This window comes from Giraffa tippelskirchi, chromosome 13 (assembly GCF_054371585.1).
Source record: "Giraffa tippelskirchi isolate mGirTip1 chromosome 13, T2T-mGirTip1v1.2.pri, whole genome shotgun sequence".
Taxonomy (NCBI): Eukaryota; Metazoa; Chordata; class Mammalia; order Artiodactyla; family Giraffidae; genus Giraffa; species Giraffa tippelskirchi.
Window position 1 is genome coordinate 100,716,111 of NC_137287.1, and position 12,345 is coordinate 100,728,455.

Consider the following 12,345-nt stretch of genomic DNA (forward strand, 5'->3'; position numbering starts at 1 on the left):
AACCACACAGGGGAAAAGATGAGGTCTCCACAGAAGCAATTCTCTGCAGAGAAGTTTTGACTCTGAGGGGGCGAGGGGTGTCCTGGTCCAGCTGGAGGGAGATTCCAAAATTTGGGGTCAAGCTAGAAGATGCCGTGGGCAACCACACAGGGGAAAAGATGAGGTCTCCACAGAAGCAATTCTCTGCAGAGAAGTTTTGACTCCGAGGGGGCGAGGGGTGTCATGGTCCAGGCTGGAGGGAGATTCCGAAAGTTGGGGTCAAGCTAGAAGATGCCGTGGGCAACCACACGGGGGAAAAATGAGCTCTCCAGAGAAGTGATTCTCTGCAGAGAAGTTTTGACTCCGAGGGGGCGAGGGGTGTCCTGGTCCAGGCTGGAGGGAGATTCCAAAAGCTGGGGTCAACCCCATGAGCAGGAGAGTGTGGACGGAGAGCGTGAGGTGGAAGGTCTGGAGGGAGTGTCCCCAAGGGGAGGCTGAGCCTCACTCCCTGATAAACTACCCCCCAGGTACTTGGTTCATTATAGCCATTCAGTATCTGTCATCAGACAGACGATAGCAGAGGTTAGTCTGGAAAAGGGAAGATCAAAGCGCATTATCAGTCAGGGAGGAGTCCACACAGGTGTGGACACTGAAGTGTGTTACGGAGGACGGTGGACTTCTGGGTGAGGCTGTCCCTTAGACTAGAGCTCCTCCAGTGGGGTGATTCTGTCCTCACCCCGGGGATATGCGTCAGTGTCCAAAACCCTGAGTATTCATTGGAAGGACTGAAGCTGAGGCTGAGGCTCCAACACTTTGGCCACCTGCCATGAAGTGCTGGAAAAGACCCTGTTGCTGGGAAACATTGAGGGCAGGAGGAGAAGTGGGTGACAGAGGATGAGATGGTTAGATAATATCACCGACTCAATAGACATGAGCTTGAACAAATTCTGGGAGACAGTGAAGGATAGGGAAGCCTGGCGTGCTACAAAGAGTTGGACACATCTTAGTGACTGAACAACAACAAGAGACATCTTTGGTCATCACAATGGGGTGGTGATACTAGCATCTGGGGGTAGAAACCAGAGATGCAACTCAATCCTGGGTAGTGGCACAAACAGCCCCACACAGAGAATCCCTCTGCCTATTCAGTTCAGTTCAGGCGCTCAGTCGTGTCCGACTCTTTGTGACCCCATGGACTGCAGCATGCCAGGCTTCCCTGTCCATCACCAACTCCCAGAGCTTGTTCAAACCCATGTCCACCGGAAATACCAGTAAATGATGGGTGGAGAAGCTCTGCCTGCTACAGTCTACCTCTTCACTTGGTTCTGTGCTAACCAGGCAACCTTCACCTCTTGCTTGTTCTGCTTGGTTGCTGGTGGTGTCACCATAACTACTATGGTTGCCACCAGCCAAACTACTGATTCCTCATGACAGGGGCAGATTCTGTTCACCAGAGCCCATGCTATTTCCAGGCAATACAATCACCGCTTTGTGTGTCCTTCAGTGTAAGAAGATCTATGCAAGAAAATCTATGCAGTAATAATATTCTGTTCAGTAAATGCTATTCTGATCCTATTTAGCAGATGAGAAGACTGAATCTCAGAAAAATGAAGCAGTTTATTTCAGGGGACAACTGCTGGAACAGGTAGTCACTCGTTGACCCTGAAGTCTATACTCTTAAACCACTGCATTTAGCTGCCTCATTAAAACCATCCAATGCTTCTTTTTTGGACCCAGCAGTTTACATAAGTATTTTCCTTTGATCTTCCCAGCCGTCCTATGAGTAGGAGGCCAGATGGCTGTCTTACAAAGGCAGAAACTGAGTCTCAGAAAAGTTGTAGCTTGCTGGAGATAACTAGTGGAGCTAGGACTCTCTCCTGGTCTGTCACTCCACCAGCCACAGTTCTAATCACAGTAGCTTCAAGAAATGAGAAACCCTAGATGGTAGAGTTGGGGCCTATATTTCTAGAAAGGGAGTGTTTTGCTGTAAATTAAGAAATTGGCACCAACTGATACATCAGTGCCTTCCTGACAAAATTAAGTTCCTAGACCTTCATGGCAGCAAATCAGACCCTGAGCCCAAGCAACAGTCTCAAGGTGATCACCCCTCACTCTGTGCCATCAGTCACCCTTGTGACATCAACCCATGACACAATGCACTCATTATAATGAAGCACAATGCCACACAAACAACTGTAGGAACAAATACTAATGCCACCTTATGAATATTAGCGTGTATAAGTTTGACATTTTTGCAGATAGCAACAGTGCTGAAAAACTTCCACTTACAGTCAAGCTCCCATGAAAAATGCCCCAGTGATATCTTTAGGCATTATTATCTAGAATAAGTGTCAATAGCTATTACATCCTGAACATTTGCACTGATGATTCAGGCTCAGAAGCGTTCCATCAGAGGAAGATGAGCATTCTGATACTGCTAAGAACACAGACGTCCTTGAAATGTGTCCCTTTCATCAGTTCTGCTAGGTTAACTTCCACGGCTGGCCCTATTTGAACTCCACTCTCAAGCATCCAAGCTCTGCCCAGTACTGTCCCCTCATTAGCAAAAGAAGCAGAAAGCTAATTGGTTTTTAAGCTGCTGATTCCCTGCATTCATCACTAAGACACCACAACCAGTTCCTGCCGGAGTGAAGGCCCATTTGTACCAAGGCAAAGACTCAGCGGTCTTTTGTCTCAGTTTATGTGATGACCACTGGTAATTGGAAAATTACCTCTAAATTCATCTTTCAAAACACAACTAAAGTCTGGGCTAACTGTTGAAGGGTGCTTAGTCTATAACTTCCTGACAGGCTACTGGAAAGAAGCCAGATGAAAGTCTCAGGAAGAAAGTGAACATATGGTGCTAAAGCAAACAGCAAGATGCAGGCTGTCAGTACACATCCACTACAGAGCCCAGTGCATTCTTTCTCTGGAATGTTCCTTGACTTGGAGGGCCTGATTGCAAGAGCTAAATGCTTGCACAGGTTGATGAGAAGACTGAGTTTCAGGAGTCACAAATGCTTATGTCTGCTGTTGTCAAGGAAGGTCAAGACCATCAGCAGTTGGGACATGTCTGGTGGTTCAGTGGCTAAGGCTCTGAAGTCCCAAAGCAAGGGACCCCTGTTCAATCTCTGGCCAGAGAACTAGATCCCACATGCTGTAACTAAAGCTTCTGTATGCCATAACTAAGACTCGGCACAGCCAAATAAGTTAATTAAAATATTTTTTAAAAAGACCATCAGCAGTGCCTTGCTCTGTCCACCGAAGGAACTCAAGACTTACAAGTGCATTATATCAACTATAATTCCATTTTTTTTAAGTAGCTGATATTTATAAAGTTTTTTTTTTAAAGGACGTCGACATTTGGACTCTTCAGGTTCACTCAGCAGATGAATGTCAGGTGCCATTTACACCTCTGAGGGACAGAGGGGATCAAGGGAGCTCTGCCTTCCTGGAGCCATGTTCTAAGGGGAAACAAACAATGAACAGGCAAACATATGAGCAAGAATTCAGATGAAAGCGAGACTAACACACGGGATGGTGATAGAAATCGTGTGATGGGGAGGGGAGTATTCCAGATCATGGCTAAGCCATACCAGGGAAAGCACACTTTTGTTGAGAAGGAGTTGCCATGTTTACATCAGAGGGAGGAGACCCTTTCCCGCCCCCGCCAAATGGGCCTGCATTTGGCATTTATGAGGAAAGCTGAGGCCAGGGAGGCTGTGGTGAAGAAACAGTGGGGCAGAGAGGGAGGCGGTGGGACAGCCAGGAGGCTGCTGGCAGCTGCTGGACAGGGTGGACATCTCCACCTCCTTCTAGATCAAGCTTTCAAGGTCAACAAACTGAAGACTAATTTCCTCATGTTCCAGCCCAGGCCATTTAAAACAATAAAGACTAAATGGGTCCCGGTGAGCATCTCCATGAACGGTAACCTGATGAGAAAAATGTTTTGTCTGTAATAACAGATATGTCTTTCATGGGAGGGAGATAGAGATGAGCTGGGTCATGTTTATGACCTTTATGGCTGTAGGAAAATGATTTCCGCTCCTTAAGAAGTTAAGATGACGGCAGCAGCTTGCCTCCTTGCCACCCAGTCACCTCATCCATCGCCCTCGACAGAATGACACCTGTGTCATCTCTCTCCTACAGTCCGTGGAGATATGGCAGGCATTCCCATCAGCAAAGATCATGGTTACCACTGCGTGGTGGAAAGCATGAATCTAAGCACCCAAGGGTACAAAGAGACATGAGACCAGAGATAAGGAAAGGAGAGAACTTTGTAAAATAACTTGGGTGGCATCACTCCCTGGGGCAAAGATGCCCCAGTGGCTTTCTCTGGAACCCAAATAAGAGTTTGACTTCTGACCTGGGACCATCTGTGCTCCTGTAGGAGGTGGTTCTGCACTTCACCACCTCCCAGGAGCTCGGAGAGCAGGGAACGAGGGGGTAGGGGCTTAGACGGGGTTGTGTGGCCCAGGCAGACACAGAAGAAGGCAGATGTGAAGGAGTCCTGAGGGAATGCTTCAGAGTTGGACTAGTGAAGAGACAGGCAAGTGAGAAAATCTGCAGGACACAAGTGCGTGTGTGCGCGCATGCGCATGTGTGTACTTGTGTGCGCATGTTGCATGTGTGTGCATATATCTGTGTACATGCATGTGTGCTAGTGTGCATGTGTGTGTGCATGTGTGCACACGCATGCTTTGGGGAAGATGGTAAGAGGGGTTTGATGGTGGTGAGAAAAACTTGGGCAAGACTGGATTTAGGTTCTGAACACAGTCTAAAGTAAAGGCAGTCTGAATCCACACGAAAGCCCCTCAAACATCAGCAATAACCCTCACTTTGAACACAATAGGTCCAACATCACCAGCTTTCCCTCCTGAGTTGGCAAAGGTCACCCTGTCTCTGATTAGCCCCCTGGGAGCAATTGTCATGTGGCTAGGAGCTCTGGCAGGAGCCCTGGAGTCCTGATGCCCACCCTGATGTCATGCACATCTGCGGTTCAGGTGTTCAGGCTGCGGCTGGACTCCCAGCCCTTTGACCTCAGACCAGCCATCCCTGTCCCCATTCCACCAGGAGGAAATGGAGGACACCTGTACCAGCAGTGATGTGGTGAACCTGATAGCACTATACAAAGTTTAATTATTATGACTCCAGAGCTTTCATTTGACAAAAACAATGACTTCATAAGTTCATAAAGCACTTACAAGTACTCTTGGAATGATCCATGGTGCCAACCATCCAGTCCCCTCCTTCTATGACTAAGTAATGGGAAGTGATGGGAAATATCCCATTTGGCTTGGGGCCAATCTGGCTCCTGCATCCCTTTGTTTGATTGACAAGAGGACTTAAAGCTTCTTTCAATTAGTTGCCACTGTTTGAAACTCAGAGGAATTTACTTAGACGCTCAGGCCCTGACTTGTCTAGAAAAATAAGGCTCGAGGCATTGCCTCTCTGTGTCTGTGGCTGAGTGGTGCTGGGAGCACCGGACCCCTTGGGAGAGGACATCCCCCTGCTTCTGGCAGCCAGAGTCACCCATGGGCCTGGTCCCTAGAGGCCATGGCTTTGCTGCTTTGTCCTAGATTTTAAAACATATCCTTTATCCTTGGAAAACAAGGAGATCGAACCAGTCAATCCTAAAGGAAATCAACCCAGAGTATTCATCAGAAGGACTGAAGCTAAAGCTCCAATACTTTGGCCACCTGATACAAAGAGCTGATTTATTGGAAAAGATCCTAATGCTGGGAAAGATTGAGGGCAGGAGAAGGGGGCAACAGAGGGTGAGATGGTTGGATGGCATCATCAACTCAATGGACATGAGTTTGAGCAAACTCTGGGAGAGAGTGAAGGACAGGGAAGCCCAGCGTGCTGTAGTCCATGGGGTTGCAAAGAGTCGGACATGACTGAGTAACTGAACAACAACAACAACAGTCCTTTATCCATAATGTCAGCACTCTGGGGTGCTTCATGGAAACAACTGCTATCACAGGGCACCCGACATAGGTTTCCAAGAGTGTGGAGGAAATGAATCTGGTAAAACAGTCCCCAATACTTCCACCTCCATGAGACTCTCTTCCCATCTCCATGGACACCCTGGCACTCTGGGACTCAGCTCACAAGGCTTAGCTCCCAGACACTATCCCCGCCCCCTCGTCAGAGGCTGTCCACATGTGGACTTTGTAGGTGAGAGAACTTTGGAGTGTGAGCTATTTAGCACTGAAGTCAGAGTCATTCTGTCACATCAGCGTAGTTCCAGGGCTGTGTTGCAAAGGCCAACATGGCCCTCAATGTCAAGATAAGACAGGTGTGACTTGGGAGGGTGTGAGTTCTGCTGCACACTCAGACACACTCTCATGCAAGTCGTATGGAAAAATACAACATCCTTCCCAAGATTTCTGTCAATTTGCAAGGGGCTTAAATCCTTTTCTGGAGAAGGAAATGGCAACCCACTCTGTGGGGTCTCACAGAGTCGGACACGACTGAAGCGACTTAGCATAGCATAGCATAGCATAAATCCTTATGGTTACAGGGACGGGATGGGAGAGGAGAAGGTGTGGCCATGGAGGAGGTCGTTCAAGGGATCCCGGGGGTGATGGTTCTTGGCATCTTGATGGTGGTGGTGCCTGCACAAATCTGCGTGTTTGAAAGAACTACACGTACACACACATAGAGGAGTACATGTAAAACCGAGAATTTGGGTAAACTCTGTGGACTGTACCCATGTCTGTTTCCTGGTTTTGCTATTGCTCTGCAGGTACATAAGATGTAACCACCACAGAGGACTTGGCGAAGTGTATGTGCCCTTCCCCTTCCCTCCATCGCCGTACACTCTTTTTTGGCAACTTCCTGTCAATCCCTCATAGCTCAACTGGTAAAGAATCTGCCTGCGATGCAGGAGACCTGGGTTTGATTTCTGGGTCAGAAAGATCCCCTGGTGCAGGAAATGGCAACCCACTCCAGTATTCTTGCCTGGAGAATCCCATGGACAGAAGAGACCGGCAGGCTATATAGTCCATGGAGTCACAAGAGTCGGACATGACTTAGTGACTAAACCAACCAACCTGTCAATCTAGAATGATTTTCAAAGCAGAAGGTTTAAAAACAAAACCAACACTCTTATGGTGGCCTCTGTGTCCAAACATCAGTTCTGGGTTAATTTTATGTGTGGACTGTTCCCCCAACCCATACCACCCTGCACTGCACACCTGAAGACATGGAAGCCAGGCCTTCCTACACGTACATAAACATCCCATATACACACACATCACCCCCAAACTGAGGACTCTGTGTGTGCAGCAGAGCTCACTGACAGCTGGAAGGAGAGACGCACAACCTGCAGCTTAATAAGATAACCTCAGCTTAGACGATAACCTCAGCCTTCCCTGGTGGCTCAGATGGAAAAGAACCTGCCTGTAATTCAGAAGACCCAGGTTCAATCCTGGGGTTGGGAAGATCCCCTGAGAAGGAAATGGCTACCCACTCCAGTATTCTTGCCTGGAGAATTCCATGGATAGAGGAGCCTGGTGGGCTACAGTCCATGGGGTCACAAAGAGTCAGACACAACTGAGTGTCTAACACTTTCGCTTCTAGGCAATACCTCAGCCATTTCACAGCACAGTTGACCCCCTGGACAACACTGGCTGGAACTGTGCGATAGGTCCCCTAACAATGGATGTTTTCAGTAGTAAATATGGCAAGGTTTGTGGTGGTTGGATCCCTGGATGTGAATGTAGGGGACCCCTGATGGGTGGGGAGAACTGCAAGTTATATGAGGGTTTTTGACTCTGTGGAGGGTCAGTGCCCCAATTCCCATGCTGCTCAAGTGTCCACAGTATTGTCTGGTCCTCCCTCTCCCTATTCTCTCTACTCTTTTCCCTGCAGGCCCTCCTCCTTCAACATCAGACAAGGAAAGGCAAACGCAGTCGAGGTGAATTCCCCAAGTCTATTGTGAGCAGTTTCCTTATCTCACCTAGGGTGTTGGCTGGGAAACTCTTCTACCCCCAGGCAACTTGTCAAGGTGATTAGCCATGTTAGGACAGTCCTGCTCTCCAGAGATATAAGAGTCCAGCTGCTTTAGACAATGGATCTCCCCTTGGGTGGCTGCTGGAGGTGCTCCTGGCCTGCCACAAGCAGCCTCTGGGAGACCTGGTTGATCTGCCAGCCTCCCACTGGCTCATCTGGGCTTCTAGTTTGCTTTCCAAGCCCCTTCTTTCCTTCCTTCTTTCCTCCCGTCCTTCCTTCCATCTATCCATTCACAAATATTTGGCTGAAGTGTAACCCTGAGGACCCCTAAACTAAAGAGAAGCCCATTGGCTCTGCATCTCAGGAGGCAAGCCCTATACACAGAGACTCTGAGTCCCTGTCACCCACAACGCAGCCCTTGCTCCAAAGGAAAATGATCCCTTCCCCTTTACAGAGTCATGATTCTGAATTTTAATTATGTAGAATATATATTTTGGACACGTCTTGATGAAAACACAGAAGGACTTTGGGAAGAAGACATAAACCATGAAAAGCTTCTCAGCTTCCAGCTGGGGATTCTGTTTCCTGTTCCTGGTTTATGGCAGGTAGCCTTTCTAAACCCTTCAGATTGAGAAGTTCAAGAAGTACTAGACACATGTTATGTTACAAGGTTATAGACAGCTAACCTTAAAAGGTAAATGGAACCCACTACACATTTATTCTGAACTCTTGACTCTTGCAACCAGGTAAAAATATTGCATAAAAGGATTGCACAACTATTCATTCAGGTCCATTCATTCAACAGACATTTGTTGAGTGCCTTGCACGTGGCAGGCCTGACCCAGTACCGGGAAGAAACAAACAGCAGATTGAAAAAAAAAAACAAAACACAGGAGGGACCTTGGCCCTCGGGGAGCATGCATTTTAGTGATATTTGTTGTGAGCACACCATGAGCCTTCAGGTTTTAGAGGAGATGCCAGCCACTCTGGAATGCTGGGGAACATGAAGCTGACAACAGACGGGGGGTTCGGTTTTAAACAGGGAGGTCAGAGAAGGATCAGAAGAACCGAGATCAAATTTTAGGAGAGGCAAAACTTTTCCTTTGTCCTCAAAGGATCTCCAGCTGCGCCTGAGAATTAAATGATCTAAGACAGATTAACGGGCTTCCCAGGTGGTTCAGTGGTAAAGAAACCATCTGCCAATGCGGGAGATGCAGATTCAATCCCTGGGTCAGGAAGATCCTCTGGAGAAGAAAATTGCAACCCACCCCAGTACTCTTGCTTAGAGAATCCCATGGATAGAGGATCCTGGTGGGCTACAGTCCATAGGGTCGCAAAGAGTCAGACACGACTTAGCAACTGAGCACTCACCCAAGACAGGTTAACAGGAGTAACACAGATTGTTGCATGGACTTGGGTACCCCCAAGGGAACAAAGACCCAGTGAAGGGACCAGGTCTGGGTGTTTGTCCACCAAATTGAGCAAAGACAGGCAACTATGGAAAAGTAATAATGCATGGGGAGACTAAAGGAAGATAGGAAGTATTTGAACAAGTCTGCTTGTTCGGATTTCTTTCTGCCTCCACGCCCCATCTCTGTGACAAGACTGTTTCTCTCCTCCTAGTATCAGGAAAGCAGCATCCATGTAGGGGTTTCATCTCCTGTTTTTAGGAAGAAAGAAAAGGAAGGGTGGTTAGGGGGTCCTGCTTGCATTTGATCTTTTCCAAATGCCTTTAGCTCAAAATAATCCTTATGCCAAAGCAAGGTCTTTGGGGTGGCACATTCTGCCATCTTTCAAAGCAAAAAGTCCCTGAGGGACACCCTGCTTAGGGTGTGAGGGACAATAAGGGGCTGTGTGGCAGGAACAGGTGGGAGAGAGGTGGTCACTTGACATCTGGGGGTGGATGGGAGACACCAACTCTCATGGCATCTGGGGGCTCTGCATGGGGCAGGGTGGTGTTCTGAGCAGAGGTGAGATTCTAGTCGCCTGGGCTGGGTGGGAGCAGGGGAGGTTTGGAGGGGTGGTCAGAGCACTGGGAACTGAGCAGGGACCCATCAGTGTGGTTACCATTGACCTTGACAAGAGCAAGAACGGAGTAGCTCCTGCGAAAACCGGGACATCCCAAGCTCTCCTCAGGACTGGGCAATGCTGGTCCTCACTCATCTTAGGTTTTAGAGTAGGATTACCAGGGAGAATATCAGCGAGATAGTGAAGGACAGGGACGTCTAGTGCGCTGCACTTCGTGGGGTCGCAAAGAGTCGGACACGACTTACCAACTGAACAATAGCAACCATGTTGCTGAATTTAGACCTTTTTTTAATGCTGAACCTACTGGAGAAATATAAAGATGTAAAATAATACCTCTTTATCTGTTCTGTGCCAAAAGATTCAGGGATGTCATTTTGTTTTTAAGGCAGATTTAATTTTAGAACTAGCAAAAGAAATCTAAAAAGTGAAGCTTAAAAGACTTGCAGAATTCCAACGACATCAACTCATTTTATTATAAATAATAATCGTTGCACAAATCAGTGAAAAATATTAACACCTGACATTTATTTTTTATTTACTCTATCCCCAGCTCTGTGTTATTTTTCAGCACTTGAGATGGATTATTTATTTGTTCCCCATAATAATAAAATTAAGAAGGCACTATTTTTAGGCTCAAGTTAGAGATGAAAAAATAGAAGCTCAGAGAGGGTGAGTAAACAGTTGAAGGCCACACAGCAGGGAAGCAGGGTACCACTTTTACTGCTACTTTATGCTTCCTCTGGATGTTGAATAGCAGTGAGACACTTGCTTGGGATGTAGAGACAAATGGAACAGTCCATAAACCCTCAGCATTTATTTCAGGCTTTTGCTCCTCCAGAATTTTTTTCTAACAACAAAAAAGTAAACCACCTTTTCTTTTACATTAGTTTTATGTACTATTTTTAAAAATGATGTACAGAAAAAAAGAATCCTTCCCATTGGCCTCTTCAGCAGACTAGCCTGCAAGTTAACTACCAATCGTGGGCTGCAGTTTCCAGATTTTTACCCCAAAAGATGCTTGTTATCAGACTCCATTTAATCAGACAATGTAATCAAGCATTAATTATTTATTTATCTACTTATTTCCCCAGTGTTTCTTCATGTAGAAGCAGGACAAAGTAGAGGTCACAATGATAAAGTTCTGGGCAATTCCAGAACTCCTCCTGCACTTTCGCTTAACAGTCAAATTGGGCTTCCCTGGTGGTTCAGCTGGTAAAGAATCCACCTCCAAAGTGGGAGACCTGGATTTGATCCCTGGGTTGGGAAGATCCCCTGGAGAATGGAACGGCTACCCATTCCAGTATTCTGGCCTGGAGAATTCCATGGACTGTATAGTCCATGGGATCAAAAAGAGTTGGATACGACTGGACGACTTTCACTTCACTCCCATGCTTGTACCCTGCCTCTTCCCTTCTCACAAACATCCCATACAATTTTAAGAATTCTCTTCTTCACCTTCTCTGTCCCCAAACTCTTCCTCCGAGGCCAAGTCCACCAGCAATGCTGAATGGCTCATTATATAAAAGTACATTTGCTCTGCGTTCATACCAAAGGTCAAAGTATAAAGACCCGTATAACAACAACAATGTTTGCCAAACAGGTTAACTGGCATGTTCGAAACTGGACACTCCTTGGCAGCCCATTGGTTGAAGCCAGAATGACAGCAATCATATCTCAGGCAAAGAGCGAGGCTGTTTAGGTACTCTTTGGGGACGAATTATCTTTATGACATGCAGAGGAGCCAATCTAGTCCTTGTAAAAGTAAATTAAAAAATAATTTACTACCAGTTGCTAGTCAGGCTTCGGTGCAACAGAAGTAAATAAACACAGAAACAACCAACCATGCAGAAGAAAACCTTGGTATCTGCTCTCCAATTCTAATATTTAACAAAGTAAAAGTTAACTTTCACTCTCCTTTTCCTTAGAATTGAGTTGATTATAGTAACACCCACAATTGAGGATCTTAGCACCAGGGCTACCTCCTAACCTATTGTGTGTAAAATTCTCTTTACCTTAGAGCAGGCCCACCATCCATTCAGGCAAATGGCCCATCAGTGTTGAGTTTGGAAATTTTGGGCATCAGATCTGCTTTTGAAAGATCCTCTTAGTGCCCCCATCTCCTCACAATGGAGCTATCTGAGTTCATTATCAACACCTACTGCATGAGTGAACAATTGTTGAAAACATAAAAAGTTCTAGGAAGGCTTCTTAAAATGAAGGGTTTCAGAGATGTCTTTCCATTGTTCAGGTGATTATCCCTGCAGGGCGATAGTAGAAAACCACCCTGACGTTTATTTATGTGAGACTCAGGATATAAAAATCACACTCACCCTTCATGGATGCTAGAGAAGCCAGAAAAATGAATGGTGAAGCGTCACA

At 46.7% G+C, this 12,345-nt stretch overlaps 2 protein-coding genes across 3 annotated transcripts in view; both read right to left on the bottom strand.

The window, feature by feature from the left end:
* PCK1 (phosphoenolpyruvate carboxykinase 1) overlaps positions 1-12,345 on the bottom strand; it is a 42,763-nt gene that overhangs the window by 25,191 nt on the left and 5,227 nt on the right. The window lies entirely within an intron of this gene.
* Positions 8,836-12,345, bottom strand: part of RBM38 (RNA binding motif protein 38) — a 124,326-nt gene continuing 120,816 nt past the window's right edge. For both annotated transcript variants that reach the window (XR_014073756.1, XM_081559333.1), the window contains one exon: positions 8,836-9,598. The gene's annotated coding sequence lies outside the window, so the exon portion shown is untranslated. The remainder of the gene's footprint in view (positions 9,599-12,345) is intronic.